The sequence below is a fragment of the Populus nigra genome, chromosome 16, assembly GCF_951802175.1.
Source record: "Populus nigra chromosome 16, ddPopNigr1.1, whole genome shotgun sequence".
NCBI lineage: Eukaryota > Viridiplantae > Streptophyta > Magnoliopsida > Malpighiales > Salicaceae > Populus > Populus nigra.
Genome location: NC_084867.1, coordinates 13,156,081 through 13,177,742, shown reverse-complemented (window position 1 = coordinate 13,177,742; position 21,662 = coordinate 13,156,081). Strand labels below are relative to the sequence as shown.

The 21,662-nt window shown below is 40.6% G+C and overlaps 1 pseudogene; it reads left to right on the top strand.

The window, feature by feature from the left end:
- The first annotated feature begins 989 nt into the window (after positions 1-989).
- On the top strand, positions 990-18,658 carry LOC133675368 (MDIS1-interacting receptor like kinase 2-like; annotated as a pseudogene).
- The last annotated feature ends 3,004 nt before the right edge of the window (positions 18,659-21,662 follow it).

The following is a 21,662-nucleotide window of genomic DNA, read 5'->3' as shown; positions in this document are numbered from 1 at the left end:
AAATATAAATATAACACCGAATCATTTCACCTAATCGAACCTAAACATAACCCAAATTAATCGAACCCAACTCACTTGATAAAACTCTATTGTCGGGTCTGCTAGATTGACCAACTGGTCAACCACTATACAAACCAACCGGTCAGCCAGTTTAAACAGCTTGGTCAGCCAGTATCAACAATTGAACCGGGTGACCAGTTGATCGAAATTTCTAGAATCCCGACCTGCCAGTCAAAAATCTACATAACCCAAAAATAACAATCATTTTGTTATTTAATAAACTCATAATTCAGATATCAACCCAGTTGATTTTAGTCGAACTAACACCCTAAAATATCAATTAATAACTCTTAAATCATTCATGTATCAAATCACTATATTAAACATTTTAAAACCCTAAAACATTTTTTTAATCCATCATTTATCAAATCCCCAATAAAAAAACAACAGGTAAGGTAGACGTAATACTTATTTATTTCTTCAACCCTTTATAAAATTCAAAAGCTTAAGTCTAAAGATAGCTGAATCCTTTGATATTTTGATAGGAAAGTCACGGTAAGAGAAGAAAAAAGAGAAAAGAGAGACAACAATGTTCCGACAACCTTTTCTTTAAATACCTAGATTAATTAGGTTGGATTTGTGCTACATATTTGCCTTGGATCTGATGGGACAAAACATGGGTCTCACAATTATGGTAATTACATGTGAATACGAATGAAGCCGCTATTTGATTTTAGAGAACGTCTGAAAATGTGAAACACGAGAAAGCTGTAGATTTCAGAATTCGTGAAAAACATCCATTGGTTGACTTAACGTTCTAAGCTTTTGAGATTTCACATGAATGTAGTTCCCATAGGAAACATCACATGAATGACAGACAATAGAGTACACTTCTTAAAACAAATGAATTCCCATAAGAAATTATATACACATGCAGGGCAAATCATTTTTTATATATCCTCGCCATAAGAAATTAAACTACCAAGGCCATGGCTTCCCAAATCTTGCTCTCATCCATACCTTTATTGTTTATTTCTTTACTTGCTTGTAATTCCTTCTTTACTTCTTTTGCTCACTCAGCTACTGGAGCTGAAGTAGCAAATGGAAGGAAACAAGCAGAAGCTCTTCTAAAATGGAAAGTCAGTCTTGACAACCAAAGTCAGTCTCTCCTGTCTTCATGGGATGGAGACAGGCCTTGCAACTGGGTAGGAATCAGTTGCGACATATCTGCCTAATTATAGTTTGAGAGGTACGCTTAATAGTCTCAGATTCTCTTCCTTTCCTAACTTGATTGAGCTTATCCTTCACAGCAACTCGCTCTATGGGTTCATTCCTTCACATATAGGTAATTAACCTTTCCAACCTCAACAAACTTGACTTGTCTTTCAATAGCATTTCTGGCAACATACCACCAGAAGTTGGAAAATTGGTATCTCTTTATTTGCTTGATTTTTCAGATAACAACCTTGGTGGTGTTCTTCCTGTGTCCATAGGAAACTTAAGCAACTTGTCTTTTCTTTACCTTTACGGCAACGAACTCTCTGGTTTCATACCTAGGGAAATAGGAATGCTTGAACATCTATCTACCCTTCAGTTGCTCAAAAATAATTTTGAAGGTACAATCCCTGCTTCCATAGGAAACTTGAGATCTCTTACCAGTTTACTTTTGTCATCTAATAATCTAACTGGTGCAATACCAGCATCTTTAGGAAACTTAGGAAACCTGACTATTTTAGTTTTATCATCTAATAATCTAACTGGTACAGTACCAGCATCTCTAGGCAATTTAAGAAGCTTATCTATACTTGGCCTTGGGAATAACAATCTTTTTGGTCCCATTCCTCCAGAAATGAACAACCTTACACATTTGTATTCTTTACAAATATATTCTAATAGATTGTCTGGCAATCTACCACGAGATGTGTGCCTTGGTGGATTACTTTCATATTTTGCTGCGTCTGAAAATTATTTCACGGGACCTATCCCAAAAAGCTTGAGAAATTGCAGCAGCTTGTTGAGACTCAGACTTGAGAGAAACCAACTTAGTGGAAACATATCTGAAGCTTTTGGCAAACATCCCAATTTGAACTACATGGATTTGAGTGATAATGAATTGCATGGTGAACTTTCATTCAAATGGAACAGTTTAACAATCTGGCAGCCTTCAAAATTTCTGGAAACAAGATTTCTGGAGAGATACCAGCTGCTCCTGGAAAGGCAACTTATCTACAAGCTCTTGACCTGTCGTCAAATCAACTAGTTGGGAGAATTCCCAAAGAACTGCGAAATTTGAAGTTGATTGAACTTGCACTAAACGATAACAAGCTTTCAGGTGATATTCCTTTCGATGTGGCATCGCTATCAGATCTCGAAAGGCTTGGCCTTGTTAGGTTGGTTGCCATTGCATGTGCAGCAAATGGTTGGCACCAACCATTGACTATTGGCAGCCACCTTTGTTGAAGAAGAAGAGGAGTTGGCAGCCACCTTTGTTGAAAAAGAGTAGGAGTTGGCAGCCATCAATGTTGACAACAAAGCAAGAAGGTTGCCATGAAATGCCTATAAATAGAGGCATTATGTGAGAGCAAAATTAGAGAGTTGTGAGAACGTGAAGAGAAGAGAAGAAGAGAGAAAGAGGGGCTGCAATGGCAGCAGCCTTGCTGCCATTGCAGCAGCTGCAAGTGCAGCAAGAAAGTTGATGAGTTGAGTAGAGTGGATGTAATCCTCCTCCTCTACATGTATTTATTGTATCCTTTCTCTATCTCTAATAAAATGAACCTCTCCCGTGGATGTAGGCGGTTTTGCCGAACCACGTAAAATATTGTGTCAGTGTACTTAAGCCTCCAATGGGCAAATATCAGTACATCACCGGTCGGAATCCCCAACAACTGGTATCAGAGCTGATGGTTTAAGTGGTGTTTGATTTTTTGCTCAAAAATAAAAGTTCTCAAAATGGTGTTTTGACCATACCACTGTGTAGAGGAGGCCGAGACGAAGCCACTGGTGAAAACGGCGTCAAAATCGGACGTCGGAAAACGGCCGCACGGGCCGGCGAAGAGACTGCCCAGTCAGCGTGCCACGTCAGCGCCAGTCAACAGACACGTCAACGCCAGTCAACAGACATGTCAGCGAAAGTCAGCAGACACTTCAGCGACGGTCAACAGACACATCATCGACCAGTCAGCAGACACGTCAGCAACGTGGGACCCACCGACCACGTCATCAGCCGCGAGCCGAGCCAAGCCGAGCCGAGTTGAGCCGAGCCGAGTTGGGGCCGAGCCGAGCCGCGAGCCGAGGGATATGATTCAGTGTAGCTGATCCTATGTGCAACCGGATCTGAGATTGAATCTGAGCCGTTGATCAGGCCAGAATTGTTTTGATCAAATCTTAGCCGTCTGAAGTGCGATTTGGACGATTTCAGACTTGTTTCCAGCTAATTTGATCGTTCCGGATGCAATGGTACGGTCCGATCGTTGAGATTTGAGACCGAAAGTAGTGGTGGTGAATTAACAAAAGAGATTGCCCGATCAGGAGGCATCTGAAGGTCATCATGGTGGTTGATGGAGATGAACAAGAAAAATGTGCACATGTTTACCCAATTACATGTGTTGAACTGTTAAATGGCGAGAATTTTAATTGCCTTGAGGGAAGGCAAAATTGGGACACTCTAGACACCCGATCATGTGGATAATTTGAGGTGAAGAGTGGAAATTGACCAAGACCAATCTTGACGAATCTAAGAACTGGTAGTCTCGCCAGATGTTGAGAAATCATGTATTAAACCAGTATATTCCAGATCACTTGTAAAGAAAAGCCGGGACAAAGCTAGCAAATGGTTGTATATACGGAAAGACAGTACGATGGATAGATATGGCCTGAGAAGTTCTGTCTAGGAGATTGGGTTTTAAGCGGGACCAGTGTGACCCCTCCAATCTTTCCTGGGAACTTGCTTAGTGGAAGGATTATCCATACGGTACTATTTTTGTATATATAGCAGTTTGTAATGAAACGGTTGAAGACTAGCAGGATAACGGCACAAGGGAACAGTTGGGTTCCGAAGGTTCAAGGATCTGATGAAGTGGTGATTTCTCCAAAGAAGTTAGATTCGGTGACTGTGATTTCTCGAGGGGAGAATTGAAGACCCTGATAATGGAAGAGGAATACAGCAAGGGGATAAAGATTGGCACCCTATTTTGACTTGGACAGGTGTTGTGACAGGATGAGCTACTGTCAAACATAAGCAAGGAATAGGAAGAAATCTGGAGAACAGAAATTGCACGAGGGCACACAGAGATTGTGCACGAGTACCCGTAGGATCCAAGGAGGTACTATTTTTGAGACAACAGGTGCAAGGAGAAGAAGTGTTCCCAGATGAAGCTCAGAGCAGAGACTGTTAAAGTTTGTACAACAGGAAGTCTCTTATGCTCTTGATGAAGACAACAGGCGAAGACCTTTCCAATGCATGCAAGGATGGAAAGAGAGCTGTTGCAGAGGCACCTAATTGAGGGGGTGCAAACGTCTGTGATAAAAGGCGACCGCCTATGACGAAAGGCGACCGCCTATGACGAAAGGCGACCGCCTATGACGAAAGGCGAAGACACCAGAGAGAGTTGGTGTAGGTGGAGCTGTCAAGCAGAAAGGCATAGAAGCTCCAAACATAGAAATCGAGGTGGAGGATTGCGAGGAGTATACCGCAAGTTTCTCTTTCTATATGATTAGTGGCAGCTATCTCTCCCATAGTGCACATGGTGGTAGAGAATTCTGGAGCCACTTTGAAGCATCTCAGCTAAAGGAGGATGCGACCACCTATGAAAGGTGAAGACACCTTAGATGGAAGGTGTGTGAGGGCCGTGATAGAAGCCCCAGTTTAGACCGCCGCATGACGACGAGCGGAGACACCTAAGGAGAAGGTGTGTGGGCCACGATGTAGGCCCAGTTCAGAACAACCCCAGAGCCAATGTGATGGCTAGACATGAGTGGACAGGTGTATAGCCAATGAAGTGGCTATGATGAGTATGGAGACAAATGCAGAATTGACTTTCATGGATATTGCCCCCATGCTAAAGATCAATGAGCTAGAAGACATTTGCCTTGGACAATAAGTGTGTGACTTGTGGAGCACTAAGACGCGGCTGCTATGAAGAAGCAGAAGGGCATGCGCAGGTTCCGAGAACGAGTTGACTCTTGTCAAGGTGGTGAGCTCGGTAATGGCATTGTAATACTCAGAGTATGAAGACATATATGGATCAACCTTTAATGGGCTGCCCCCATAGGTGAAGGTGGAGAGCTACCTGGACTCTTACGACTAAGAGTGAGAGACTCACAGAGAAGTAAGGAGTGGTTCCTAGGGTGGAACAGAGGGCAGGCGCAACTCCTGGATGAGTAGACTCTTGGAAGAGTGGTGAGCTCGTGATTATATTGAGATACTCAGATAATGACTGTCGCACTTGGAAAAAGAAATTTCCGTTTGAGGGGGTGTTGTAAGCCTTTGTGTAAGGCTTGATGAATCATTCCGAACCGAGCATGGTTGATACGCTCGAAGGGGAATGTTGTGTTCCAGAGACAAGCGTTAACACTCTTCAGATGTGATGTGGGAGACCATCTGGTTGTAGTGATCCTTTTGTGTGAGAAAAGGTGTGCTTTGGTAACTCTGATGATTGAAAGGTTTGGCGAGTACCTGTAAACTCGGCCACAGACGCTCTCAGAATGGTAAGCTTGGAAGAGCTGCAAGATGCAAGCCTGTGCTAAAGAAGCTAGAGGACAATTGCCCCACATGAATGGCAAAGGGGGTGATTGTTAGGTTGGTTGCCATTGCATGTGCAGCAAATGGTTGGCACCAACCATTGACTATTGGCAGCCACCTTTGTTGAAGAAGAAGAGGAGTTGGCAGCCACCTTTGTTGAAAAAGAGTAGGAGTTGGCAGCCATCAATGTTGACAACAAAGCAAGAAGGTTGCCATGAAATGCCTATAAATAGAGGCATTATGTGAGAGCAAAATTAGAGAGTTGTGAGAACGTGAAGAGAAGAGAAGAAGAGAGAAAGAGGGGCTGCAATGGCAGCAGCCTTGCTGCCATTGCAGCTGCTGCAAGTGCAGCAAGAAAGTTGATGAGTTGAGTAGAGTGGATGTAATCCTCCTCCTCTACATGTATTTATTGTATCCTTTCTCTATCTCTAATAAAATGAACCTCTCCCGTGGATGTAGGCGGTTTTGCCGAACCACGTAAAATATTGTGTCAGTGTACTTAAGCCTCCAATGGGCAAATATCAGTACATCACCGGTCGGAATCCCCAACAGGCCTGGCCGCGAACAATTTTAGTGCCTCAATTCTTAAGCAGCTTGGCAAGTGCTCAAAACTGATATTCTTGAATATGAGCAAGAATAGATTCCCAGGGATTATTCCTGCTGAGATGGGGTCTTTACAGTCTCTTGAAAGTCTTGATCTCAGTTGGAATTCCCTCGTGGGAGGTATAGCACCGGAGCTTGGACAGCTGCAGCGGCTAGAGGTTTTAAACCTCTCCCATAATATGCTTTCTGGTCTCATTCCAGCCAGTTTTAGTAGACTGCAAGGCCTCACTAAAGTGGATGTATTCTATAACAAGTTTGAGGGTCCCATTCCTGACATCAAAGCCTTTCGCGAGGCATCATTTGAAGCAATTCGCAACAACACCAACCTGTGTGGCAATGCTACTGGTTTGGAGGCTTGTTCTGATCTCGTGAAAAACAAAACTGTGCACAAGAAGGGCCCCAGAGTTGTCTTTTTGACTGTGCTTTCTCTGCTGGGTAGTTTGTTGGGCCTGATTGTAGGTTTTCTTATCTTTTTCCAAAGCAGAAGAAAGAAAAGGTCAACGGAAACACCACAAAGATCTATAATTCTGCAGAAAGAAAGAAGAAACAGAGAGATAGGAGCAACAGAGAATACTTGATAATAGTTCTTATTTTTGCATTATTCCATATACCACGAGATAGTTGTGTTTATATATCTGTTTGTAACAGACTAACAGACTTGGGCTAATTAACTAACTATCCACTATATTAAGATTGTGAAAAGTGTCACAATCTAAAGCAATGTACTCTAATATACTGTAACATCCCCCCGCAAGATCAAGCGGTGAGGAACCAAGCATGAGATTGCAACAATGAGTGTGAAACAGAGGAGCACTCAGCCCCTTTGTAAGGATATCAGCAAACTGCTCCTGGGAAGACACAAACTGTACTGAGAGTTGTTGACGTGAGACTCTTTCGCGGACAAAATGAACATCCACTTCGATATGCTTAGTCTTTTGATGCTGAACAGGATTGAAAGACAAAGCAATGGCAGACAGATTGTCACAAAATAGAACAGGCACGCCAGGCAACGAAATGTGCAGAAAGGCTAATAATTGTTTTATCCAATCCAACTCAGCTGAGGTGAAGGATAAGGCACGATACTCAGCTTCGGTGGAAGATCGAGAAACAATTTGTTGCTTCTTAGAGGACCACGAAATGGGATTGTTACCCAAGAAGACCACCAATCCAGTAGTAGATCTCCTGTCATTAGGATCCCCTGCCCAATCAGCATCATTAAATGCCTTTAACTGTAAATCGCCTCGAGTATATGAGAGACCAAACTTAAGAGTGCCTTTTAGGTATCGTAGGATTCTCTTAAAAGTAGTAAAGTGAGACATCATAGGGTGCTGCATAAACTGGCAGACCTGATGTACAGAGAAAGCAATATCCGGCCTGGTGAAAGTGAGGTATTGCAGAGCTCCTACAAGACTTCTATACAGCTGAGGATTTGGATAAGGCTCCCCATCATCTTTGAGGAGTGGATGATAAGGTAGACAAGGAGTATCACACGGTTTAGCCTCACTCATTTCAGATTTAGCTAACAAGTCCTCAACGTATTTGGTCTGGGACAGAAATAAACCAGCAGCAGTGTGAGTAATTTGGATGCCCAAGAAATAATGGAGGGAGCCTAAATCGGTGAGATCAAATTCAGAAGTAAGAGCACTAATGACTTGCTGAATCACACTAGATGCACTCCCAGTGATAATGATATCATCCACGTAGAGAAGCAGCACCACAATCTCATGTCCAACATGTTTGACAAATAACGAAGAATCAGAATAAGTGGTTTCAAAACCCAAAGAAGGAAGGAACTGAGTAAACCTGTCATTCCAAGCGCGAGGAGCCTGTTTCAGGCCATACAAGGATTTATGTAGTTTACAGACGAGTTGAGGATGATTGAGATCTTCAAAACCAGGAGGTTGAGACATGTAGACTTCCTCTTGGAGAATACCATGCAAAAATGCATTTTTGACATCTAACTGTCGTAGAGACCAGTTAAAATGTGCAGCAAGAGCCAAAACTAACCGGACTGTGGTAGGTTTCACCACAGGACTAAACGTCTCCCCATAGTCCAATCCAGGTTCCTGACTGAAGCCCTTAGCAACTAACCTTGCTTTGTGCCTGGCAAGAGAACCATCAGAATGTCTCTTGATCTTAAAAATCCACTTACAGCCAACAAGGTTCCTGTTTGCTGGCAATGAAACTAAACTCCAAGTGCCTTGAGTATGTAAGGCATCAACTTCTTCTTTCATGGCCTGTAGCCACACAGGAATTTTAAGGGCAGCCTTGTAATTGGTTGGTTCAACCAACTGCATTTCAGGGGTCGCAGGAACCTGGATAGTGGCTAAGAGAGCTTTCCTTTTTATAATCCCACTCTTGCTTCGAGTCTGCATTGAATGAAGATTAAGTGGAGGAATGGACAACACCACTTGTAGATTATCAGGAATAAAGCCATGAGAATCTAAATCAGATTGCATACTGATATCAGGTGTCACAGGGAGCAGAGGAGAGGCTGAAAGTGGAGCAGTAATGGACTGTGGACTAACAGAGTCTGTAGATGGGGCAGGTGTATGAGTGGTAGAGGGGTGAGAATGAGACACTGAGCTGGGGGAGACAATGGAATTTGCTGTATTGACAACAGTCACAGGACAAGAAGACAGCGGACTGGATTGGAGTGTGTTTGAAGGGGTAGACACTAAATCTGAGTATGGGAACTGATGCTCATCAAAGATAACATGCCTAGACACAAACATTCTCATTGTTGGTACATGATAGCATAGATAACCTTTATATTTTGTGGCATATCCAAGAAACACACATTTTGTAGTTTTGGCCTGCAATTTGGTGCTATTATAAGGCTTGAGAAGAGGAAAACAAGCTCATCCAAAAATTCGAAGGTGTGTAATAGTTGGAGAGGATCCAAATAACATCTCAAATGGTGAGCTATTATGAAGAACAACAGTAGGCATACGATTGATTAGATAAGTGGCTGTTTGACAAGCATAAGACCAGAATTTGGATGGCAATTTAGCGGTTCGTAATAAGGTGATAGTGGTTTCAATTATGTGTCTATGTTTCCTCTCTGCAACCCCATTTTGTTCAGGAGTATATGGACAAGAAAGGCGATGGGAAATGCCCTTGTTAAGAAGAAAAAGTTTCAATCGATTGCTGGTATACTCACCCCCCCATCAGTTTGAAGAGTTTTAATGGTGGAGGCAAATTGAGTAGAAACAAAGGAATAAAAATCAACAAAGGTAGAAAACAAATCAGATTTATTTACTAAAGGGAAAATCCAGCAATATCTAGTACATTCATCAACAAAGATAGTGTAGAATCTATAACCATCAACTGAAATAGATGGTGCAGGACCCCACAAATCAGTATGAATAGTATGAAATGGAATTACAGACTTATTGACATGCTGTGGAAAAGGTAGTTTACTAAACTTTCCTTCAAGACATGGATGACACATGAGAGGTGTAGGTGTTTTGGAGACATGCACGTGAGCTTTATTTAATATCAAGGAAACAATATTATTTGTAGGATGACCTAACCTATGATGCCACAAGGTGGACTGAACGAGTTGACCAAGATAAGCTGTAGCTTGATAAGGCTGTTGGGAGGTTGCAGGCGAGAAAGAGTGGATAGGATACAATCCATTACTGCACAGCCCTTTGTAAAGGATCCTCCCTGTGACTTTGTCCTGAATCCAAAAACAGAGAGAATCAAATATGAGCCGACAGTTATTATCAAGACAAAGACGGTGTACTGATAGCAGATTCTGAGTAATTTGAGGAACACAAAGCACAGAATGTAATTTGATTGGAGAAATGGATGAATGAAGAGTAGAATGACCAATGTGGGATACTGTCAAACCTTCACCATTGGCAGTATGAATGGTTTCAGTGGATGGATATGGGGAGGCCAGCGATAGATTCGCTAAATCAGCCGTCATATGATTCGTGGCACCAGAATCGGTGAGCCACACTTGAGAAGATCCTGAGGAACAAGATGCTGGAGAGGCAGAGTGGATCACTGTATGCATAGCTTGCATAGGAGATTGTGGTACTTCCCGGTTCTGTGAGGATGACGCCTGAAGTGGACTATATTGCTGCATAACTTGCATAGGAGTTTGATGTACTTCCCTGTTCTGTGAAGAGGGAGCCGGATATGAAGGATACTACAGAGACTGTGGCTGCAGAGAAAAGGATGACTGTGGAGAATACGAAGCAATGTAATTTGGACCCTTATCATTATAGAAACAATACCATGAGGTATGATTGCTTCTACCACAGATGTTGCATCTAGTTCTCTTAGGAGGAGAAGCTCCACAGAAAGGAGCAGTGTGTCCCTCAGAGTTGCATAGCTGACAGATTGGAACCATGAGTGCAGAAGGATGTTGAAATTGCTGAGTAGGGGATTGACCAAGGAGTCCAGAATGTGAGTTGGGAAGCACATATGCCATGGAGGAAAAACCTGGTCTAGAAGCAAAGAATCGAGAGCCCTGAGTAAATCGACCTTTACCCCTGTTCTTGTTTCCATTATATGGCTGAAACTGTCTAGTAGGCACCTGAGACTGCCCATGATGTGGAGAGAAACTCCCTTGTGTGTATGTGTCACCTGTACTAGCAACCATAGCTGACAGGAATGGAGAATTAACTGAAGTGTCAATAATCACTTCCTCTGCAAGCAATTGTGAGCGAAAGTCCTTCAATGAGATCACACTTTCTCTTCCCCTTATAACACATCTAAAAGTATTATACTCAGCAGGTAAGCCATTCAAGGCAAGAATCACAATGTCTTCATCTGCAAAATATACCCTAGCAGCAGACAAGTAGTCCCTAGCCTCTTTAATTCGATGAAGATACTGTGAAACTGAATCTGAACCCTTTTTAATGGTTTGCAGATTGGATTTCATTTGAAAAATACTAGTCCTAGACACAGTGGAAAATTGTTCCTTTAATCTAATCCACAAATCTTTAGAGCTAGTGCTACCAATTGCACAGGACATAGCAATCGGTGATAATGTGGCAGTAATCAATTGCATAATTGCTCTATCATGCATTTTCCATACTATATATTCATCAGATTGAGAGGAAGAAGAGGTGATACCAGATTCAGCTGAGATTGAACAATGTTGAGGTGGACAGGGGAGCAAACCATCAACATACCCCATAATTCCATTGCTTTCAAGTAAAAGTTGCATCTGGAAGTTCCAATTGAGGTAATTCGATTCATCAAGTTTGACATTGACTGATGTAGGAATGGAGGAAATAAGAGTTGTAACTGGAGATTGAAGCAACTGGAGTTGCGAAGCAGTCACCATCAGGATTTCAAGTTTAATCCGTGGATGAGACAATACACCAAACACTTGCTGTGCAAGTTGCAGAAAGAAATAGAACTCAAGATGAAGATCACAACGAAGCACTATATACTCCAAATATGAAGAACAATAAGTGAGTGCAGAGAAAATAACAGTAAAATGCGGAAGCAACAGATGATCTAGAAATTTCAAGCGTGAGCAATAATCAGCTCTGATACCATGTTAAGCTATGTCAATTGATTAACATGATCTATAATTCTGCAGAAAGAAAGAAGAAACAGAGAGATAGGAGCAACAGAGAATACTTGATAATAGTTCTTATTTTTGCATTATTCCATATACCATGAGATAGTTGTGTTTATATATCTGTTTGTAACAGACTAACAGACTTGGGCTAATTAACTAACTATCCACTATATTAAGATTGTGACAAGTGTCACAATCTAAAGCAATGTACTCTAATATACTCTAACAGTATTCTATAACAAGTTTGAGGGTCCCATTCCTGACATCAAAGCCTTTCGCGAGGCATCATTTGAAGCAATTCGCAACAACACCAACCTGTGTGGCAATGCTACTGGTTTGGAGGCTTGTTCTGATCTCGTGAAAAACAAAACTGTGCACAAGAAGGGCCCCAGAGTTGTGTTTTTGACTGTGCTTTCTCTGCTGGGTAGTTTGTTGGGCCTGATTGTAGGTTTTCTTATCTTTTTCCAAAGCAGAAGAAAGAAAAGGTCAACGGAAACACCACAAAGAGATGTTTCCGCGATATGGTGCCCTGATGGGGATCTGCGCTACGAGGACATCATTGAGGCTACTGAGGAATTTGACTCCAAATATTGCATTGGTGCTGGAGGGTATGGAGTTGTTTACAAAGCTGTACTTCCATCAGAACAAATCCTTGCCGTGAAGAAGTTTCACCAAACACCAGAAGTTGAGATGACCACCTTGAAAGCTTTTAGAAGCGAGATTGATGTCTTAATTGTTAGAGTACAGTGATGATAAGTGTAAACATGATTACCAAGTTTGTTAGTTGGTTAGCCGTTAGTCAATCAGTTAGTTAGTTAGCAAAGTTAGTTACATGCAGTTAAGTTGTTACAGCTGCATGTATATATATAACTAACTAACTAAAGGTGAGATTAAGATTTTGAATATAGAAAACAAAGAATATAACGAGAGTTATCATTTTCTCTTCTCTCTCAATCAGTTTCTATGCATTTACAACAATATATACACATTAACATGGTATCAAAGCTCTTAGCTCACGCTTGAAGATCCTCTCTGATTGCTTCCGCATGCTCTCTGCTTCTTCTTCTTCACATTCTACCCTCTCTGGTTGATAATCTGATAATCTTTCAATGGTGACTGCCTCACAACTTCAACTTCTGCAATCTCCAATCACAGCTCTCATTTCTTCTATTCCTACATCGGTTAATGTCAAGCTGGATGATTCAAATTACCTCAATTGGAATTTTCAGATGCAACTCTTGCTTGAAAGCAATGGTATTATGGGGTATGTTGATGGATCAACTCACTGTCCACCTGAACTCAGCTCAACTTCATGCGAATCTGGCATCACTTCTTCTAAAAATGATGAATTCATAGTCTGGAAAATGCATGACCGAGCCATCATACAATTGATCACTGCTACATTATCACCTATTGCTATGTCTTGTGCAATTGGTAGCACTAGCTCCAAGGATTTATGGAATCGACTGAAGGAGCAGTTTTCAACTGTATCCAGAACCAGCATTTTTCAAATGAAATCTAATCTACAAACACTCAAGAAAGGAGCAGATTCGGTTTCACAGTATCTTCATCGCATTAAGGAAGCTAGGGACTATCTCTCTGCTGCTGGTGTTTACTTTGCTGATGAAGATATAGTCATTCTGGCTTTAAATGGCTTACCTACTGAGTATAACACATTCAGATGTGTTATAAGGGGACGTGAGAGTGTGATTTCCCTACATGAGTTTCGCTCACAGTTGCTTGCAGAGGAAGTGATTGTAGAAGCATCAGCTCATTCTCCTTTGCTGACAGCAATGGCTGTAACTACAGGTTTTCCTGTGAATCATAGCTCATCTTCAACTATTAATAGAGGATTTAAGCCTTATAGTGGGAACAGAAACACTAGTAGAGGTCGGTTTAATCAAGGAAATAGACACTTTCACTCTAGACCAGTGTTTTCTTCTATGACACATGAACGCCCACACTCTAATCCTGGAGTTCTTGGACCTTCCCCTAATCAACAGTTTCACAGTCACTCTGCATCTATGATGCACATCTGCCAATTATGCAATACTGAGGGTCATACTGCTCCGTTTTGTGATGCTTCTTCTTATCACAAACAAAAATGTCATATCTGTGGCCGCCTTAATCACACTACCTGGTTTTGCTTCTATAATGACAAAGGACCAAACTATATTGGCATGCATTCTGCTGCCTATTCCTCTCAGCAGCCTTATCCTACACAATCACCAGCTATGCAACAATCCTCATATCGAGCTCCTGCACCTCATTCCTCATTCTCATCTGCTCAGTTTTCAAACTCGCAGCCTACCATGCAAGCCATGCACACTATGCTCCATCCTGCACCTTCAGCATCCAATTCTTCCGGATCATCTCAAGTATGGCTTACTGATTCTGGTGCAACAAATCATATGACAGCTGATTTGAATAATCTGACATTAGCCTCACCATATCCAACAGCTGACACAATTCATACTGCCAATGGTGAAGGTTTGACAGTGTCTCATGTTGGTCAGTCTATCATCAATTCTTCTATGTCTTCATTCAAGTTGGATTCTGTGTTACTTGTTCCTCAATTAACTCAGAATCTATTGTCAGTCCATCGGCTCTGCCTTGATAATAATTGCTGGCTTATTTTTGATGCATATTGCTTTTGGATTCAGGACAAAGCCACAAGGAGGATTCTTTACAGAGGCTTGTGCAGTAATGGCCTGTATCCTATCCATGCATCTTCATCCTCATCTTTCACTCAGCCTTCTCCAGCTCAGGCATTTCTTGGCCAGCTTGTTCAGTCCAATCTATGGCACCATAGGTTAGGACATCCCACAAATTTTGTTGTCTCCCTCATGCTGAATAAAGCTCACATTCCTATTCCAAAAACTTCTTCCCCGATAATGTGTCATCCCTGTCTTGCAGGGAAAGTTAGGAAATTACCCTTTCCTCAGCATCATCACAAATTCAATTCTCCTTTTGCTACTATCCATACTGATTTGTGGGGACCTGCACCATGTCTCTCAGTAGATGGTTATAGATATTATACCATATTTGTTGATGAATGTACACGTTTTTGCTGGTTGTTTCCTCTAGTCAATAAATCTGATTTGTTCTCTACGTTTGTTGCCTTCTATAACCTTCTTGTTACACAATATTCTGCTACTATTAAAATTCTGCAGTCTGATGGGGGGGGAATATACATGCAATCGTTTACAACAATTTCTTCTTGACAAAGGCATTACTCATCACCTCTCTTGTCCACACACCCCTGAACAAAATAGGGTGGCTGAGAGGAAACATAGACATATTATGGAAACCACAATCACTCTATTGCACACAGCCAAACTCCCATCTCAATTTTGGTCTTATGCATGTTTAACAGCTGCATATCTCATCAACCGTATGCCAACTCCTGTCCTTCTTCACAAATCTCCTTTTGAGTTGTTGTTTGGGTCTTCTCCAGAGCTTAATCACCTTAGGATATTTGGGTGTGCATGTTTTCCTCTTCTTCGTCCTTATAATCATAACAAACTGCAACCCAAAACTTCCAAGTGTGTGTTTCTTGGTTACAGCAACAAATACAAAGGTTATTTGTGCTTTCATGTGCCTACTCTGCGGTTGTATGTTTCAAGACATGTTATCTTTGATGAGACACAATTTCCATATCCTGAATCATCCCCATCCGTGCTCCCAACTCAGTCCTCCCCATCCTCTGCTTCCTCCACATGTCATGTGCTTCTTGTTAATACCGAGAACACAGTTATTACTTCCAGCCCTGTTTCCCCTTCCCACCACACACCTAGTGTATCTACAGTCTCTCCTAGTTCTCAGTCCATTACTGCTTCCATTCAAGCTTCTTCTCCTCCTCCTGTGGCGCCTGATATCAGTATCAGTTCTACTACTTTTAATCCTGACAACTTGCAAGTGGTTCTGTCCATTCCTTCTCTCAATTTGCATCCCATGCAAACCAGAAGCAAAAGTGGCATTACTAAACAGAAGGCTTTCTTAGCCAGCATTCAGGACTCTAGCATGGGTGATATGTCTCTCACAGAGCCAGCAACTTACAAATCTGCTATCAAAGCTCCTGTATGGTTACAGGCCATGCAAGATGAAATTACTGCATTACATACTCAAGGCACCTGGAGTCTTGTTTCATTACCAGCAAAGAGGAACTTGGTGGGTTGCAAGTGGATTTTCAAAATCAAACGTCATTCGGATGGTTCAATTGCTAGACACAAAGCACGGTTGGTGGCTCAAGGGTTTAGCCAGGAACCTGGCTTGGATTATGGGGACACCTTTAGTCCTGTGGTGAAACCTGCCACCATTCGACTAGTTCTTGCACTGGCTGCTCATTTCAATTGGCCTCTCAGACAATTGGATGTCAAAAATGCATTCCTGCATGGCATTCTTCAAGAAGAGGTTTACATGTCCCAGCCTCCTGGCTTTGAAGATTCAGTTCATCCTCATCATGTGTGCAAACTGCATAAATCCCTCTATGGATTAAAACAGGCACCTCGGGCCTGGAATGCACGTTTTACTCAGTTTCTGCCTTCCTTGGGGTTTGCCACAACCTATTCTGATTCATCATTGTTTGTCAAGCATGTTGGTTCTCAGATTGTGGTCCTGCTTCTCTATGTGGATGATATTATCCTTACAGGGAGTGCGTCTGCTGCCATTCCGCAGGTTATCCAAGCTCTCTCCACTGAATTTGATATCACAGATTTAGGCTCTCTTCATTTTTTCCTGGGGATACAGATCACTCACACCTCTACTGGTTTGTTCCTTTCACAATCCAAATATATTGAGGATTTGCTGCTTAAATCTGAGATGGTTAATGCTAAACCATGTGATACTCCATGTCTTCCTTATCATCGCCTACTTAAAGAAGATGGGGCACCATATCCTAATCCTACAGTATATCGCAGCATTGTAGGAGCTCTGCAATACTTAACCTTCACACGCCCTGACATTGCATTCTCTGTGCATCAAGTCTGCCAATTTATGCGGAATCCAATGGTGTCTCATTTCACTACTGTGAAACGAATTTTACGCTACCTTAAAGGCACACTGCATGTTGGTATTTCTTACACTAAAGGCGATTTGCAACTCAAGGCATTTAGTGATGCTGACTGGGCAGGGGATCCTAATGACAGACGCTCCACTACTGGCTTGGTAATCTTTTTGGGCGACAATCCTATATCATGGTCTTCCAAGAAGCAACAAACTGTGTCCAGATCATCAACAGAGGCTGAATATCGAGCCTTATCTTTTACTACCGCTGAAGTGGACTGGCTCAAGCAGTTATTAGCTTTTCTGCATGTTTCATTACATCACATTCCTGTTCTTTTCTGTGATAATCTCTCTGCTATTGCTCTATCCTTTAATCCTGTTCAGCATCAACGAACCAAACACATTGAGGTCGATGTGCATTTTGTTCGTGAACGGGTTTCCCAGAAGCAATTGTCAGTTCAATTTGTTTCCTCACAGGAACAGTTTGCTGATATTCTAACGAAGGGGTTAAGTGCTCCTCTCTTTCGCACTCATTGCTGCAATCTCAGACTTAGTTCTCCACCCGCCTGATCTTGAGGGGGGATGTTAGAGTACAGTGATGATAAGTGTAAACATGATTACCAAGTTTGTTAGTTGGTTAGCCGTTAGTCAATCAGTTAGTTAGTTAGCAAAGTTAGTTACATGCAGTTAAGTTGTTACAGCTGCATGTATATATATAACTAACTAACTAAAGGTGAGATTAAGATTTTGAATATAGAAAACAAAGAATATAACGAGAGTTATCATTTTCTCTTCTCTCTCAATCAGTTTCTATGCATTTACAACAATATATACACATTAACATTAATGGGTATACGGCATCGAAATATTGTGAAGCTGTATGGTTTCTGCTCGCATGCCAAACACTCATTTTTGGTATATGAATTTGTGGAAAGGGGAAGTTTAAGAAAGGTACTGAACGACGAGGAACAGGCAGCAAAGATGGATTGGGATAAAAGGATAAATCTTATCAAAGGCGTAGCAAATGCTTAATACTACATGCACCATGAGTGCTCTCCTCCGATTATTCATAGAGACATTTCCAGCAACAATGTTCTTTTGGATTCAGAATATGAGGCTCATGTCTCTGACTTCGGCACAGCAAGGCTCTTAATGCCTGACTCATCCAACTGGACATCATTTGCTGGCACCTTTGGGTACACAGCTCCAGGTATGTAGTTAAGTTTCAATATCACCTCCTACAGTAGGTTAGTTTACAAAATCACTTGAAAACAAAATAGGTGCAGTAAGTTATTTTTGCAAAATATAGCATGACCAGCCTCTTTTGCAGAGTTGGCATACACAATGAAAGTGGATGAAAAATGTGATGTGTATAGCTTTGGAGTATTAACATTGGAAGTAATGATGGGAAAGCATCCTGGCGATTTCATCTCATCTCTGATGTTTTCTGCTTCCACCTCCTCATCATCACCAAGCGGTCACAATACACTCTTGAAGGATGTATTAGACCAGCGCCTCCCACCTCCTGAAAACGAGCTTGCGGACGGAGTGGCACATGTTGCAAAACTAGCATTTGCTTGCTTGCAGACCAATCCCCATTATCGGCCAACAATGCGACAAGTTTCTACAGAGCTTACAACTCGTTGGCCACCATTGCCAAAGCTATTCTCCACGATAGAATTGGTAGATGAACTGGTTCACAGAAATGTTAATGGCTGAATTTTTACAGTATACTTTCCTGTCAAGGAGCCAGTAGCTCAGGTGGTATTAGAGTCCCACTCCTCTCAAGAAGTGTTATTGTCTGTCTTAGATATTCAGTCCAACGTCTTACATTTCGTATGTTTCTTCGCCTACTGCTTGCGTATATTAAATGCAGAAACAAGAAAAAGAGTTTTCCCATTTCGAACTTAAATTCGCCAGATGAAATATTTCACATATTTTTAGTTTTTGTTTCTAATAAACGAAAATGAATTATAATAAGCTGTTGATTTTATTTATTTTTAATTGGTAATGATAATAAGCTTCTTTCAATTAATATTGCCATATTAGTAATACAACTAAAAATCTTGACGATTTAATAAAAACCACTCCCATTAATTTCCACAATCAAAGAAAACTTGTCCTAAAAGAAGTGGCATTGCTTTCTATTTTCTTAAATAATTGACAAAATTTCCAAATTTGAGATTTCATAGCAGATGTCACCATTGATAGGTGAAGCCCAAAGACAAGGTTTTTTTTTTTTTTTTTTTCTCAAAGGAAACTTCCCTTCAAGAATGGCAAACTACAGTTGTCGTGTCATTACTATTCAGAAGGAAATTTTGGACTGAAAAAGACAACTAGAACCATAGCATCATTACCTAAGAAACTTGTCCCTGCTAATCAGATTCTTCTCGCAAGCAGTTGGCAAAACAAAATTTAATTATCTAATATTCATAAATAATAAATTATTTAATTATATTTATCATATATTTTTAAATATAGTAATATCTATTATAACTATATTTATTTATATCATCTTTATTATTTTTAAACAGAAATAGTGATATCTTTTACACATTAAAAATACCTAACTCAAATTTTATAAATTTTAATAGCTTTTCAACTTTATAACCGGAGCTTAAGATTTTTTATTGATTAAAATTGAATTTAAAATTGTTTATTATAAAACTAAAATAAAAAAATTAATAAAAAATAAATACTGTATTTATTTTCTCGGTATTTATTGAATATAAATTCTTAATTATTATTTATTTTTGAAAAAAAAAACTATTTTATCACTTAATGTTTTTAAAAAAATATTTGCTTAAAATTAATAAGGGGGCAAATAATACATAATTTAACTTCTATAATATCATAATGTTTGATATTTTGAAATTCCATATTGCAACTCAGCACATTGATGAAGATAAGTACTGTTTATGTTTGGATGGTAGAGACTATATGTTCCCAATACAGGAGATAGACCCGCTGCATTATCCAGAATTTGAGACCATTGACTGTGACATTAATAACCTTTGTTCTTGCATTGGTGATGAGCTTGAGGGTGAATGTGACATTAATAATTGATTAAATTGGAAACAAAGGACTGTTTTGTAAATGGTGCCGAAATTCAAGGGTTCAATTGCAATTTGATCCAGGGGTAAAATTAAAAGAAGGGGGATTTTCCATGATTAGGGGCCTAGTTGCTAAATTTCAGAATATCAGGGGTCAAATTGAAAATAACCATTTTGGAGTAAACGACGCCGTTTCGTGTCAACTATTCGTCACCTTCTTCGTGGATTAATTCAGCAGAAAGGAAACTGCCTCAAACCGGTTGCAATCGTGTACCACATCTCCTACACGATGCATCTCCAAATATGCCTCACCCCCATGATCATTGTCTGGGCAGAAAGAGAGGACATTCAGAGAAAAGACCACAAAGAGGGGGGGGGGGGGGGCGAGCGCTCTGGACGGGGAAAGACGGTAGAACAAAACGAAAAAACCAGAGGAGGAGAGAACGAACAAGGGGGGGTTTTTTTCGGAAGCTGAGAAAAATCACAGAAAACAGAGAGAACACAAACAGAGGAGGAAAAAAACCAGAGAACAAGGATTTAAACAGCGGACAGACGAAAACAAAAGAAAGGGAATAAAGGCCAAAGAGAAAGACCAGAGCAGGAGGACACAACTCGAGGGGACGAACAGCACAGGGGAGACCTGGAAACGCAAAGAGAGGCGAACGAACAGAAAGAAACCAGGAAATAAAGAAAAGCAAGAAGAGGGGAGAGTAACAGAAGCAGAAGGGAGAGTAACATCAGCCAGAAAGAACAAGCCTCCATCTTCAGCAGCCCCCTGAAACAGGTAAGCTTCCTTTCCCTTTGCAAATAAGTCTTGTACTGCGCGAAGGTATTTTTAATGAACTTCGCACTGTGCACAGCATGTTAACGTATGCGTGTCTCAGCCAGCCAGGTCATTGTACTGGACCAGTGACTGGGTTAAGTTGGCTGGGTGAGACCCAGCTAAAAAAAAAGCTGAGGCCGCGATGGCCTGGTTCTCAGGCCCAGCCCGGCCTCAGAATTAATGGAATCAGGTAATAAACAGAGGAATTCCAAATTTATACTAGCAGAAACAGCCGCAGGGTGCATATTAATGATGAAGAGGTTCAGAATATGCTGAATGATGGGGTAAGATTGGGTCTGGTGACAAACAGGAACAGAATGTTTTTTCTGAATCGATCTGAAAAACTGTGAACAAGGAATTTGAAAATTGGACTGCAAATCAGTAGCGGTCCGGAAATTCTTTTTCGGGAATCATTTTTTCTCATATCTTGTTTAACATGAAAATCTATTTTTGAACTAAAACCGTGTTTGAAGGTTGATTATAATTATTTTTTAAAGTGTTTTTTATTTTTAAAATATATTAAAATAATATTTTTTAAAAATAAAAATTATTTTTAATATTAGTGCATTAAAATGATATAAAACATCAAAAAATTATTAATTTACAATAAAAAATAAAAAAAAATTCAAGTTCTTTTAAAAATACTTTTAAAATGAAAAACAAATATACCCTAGAGAGTTAAGCTATTAAAAAAAATATTTATTCACCATGAGATTTGTTTATTTTCTGCTTGAGACTAAACGGGCAGTCTGCACAGATAAATTTGTCAACTTTCTTCGGAATGAACAGAATATTAGATGGACTTCTATAGATGCTGTGGGAAATCCGGTGGTGTTTTAGTCTTATGGAATGATAACAACTTCAAAGTTGACTCTGTAGAATATGGGG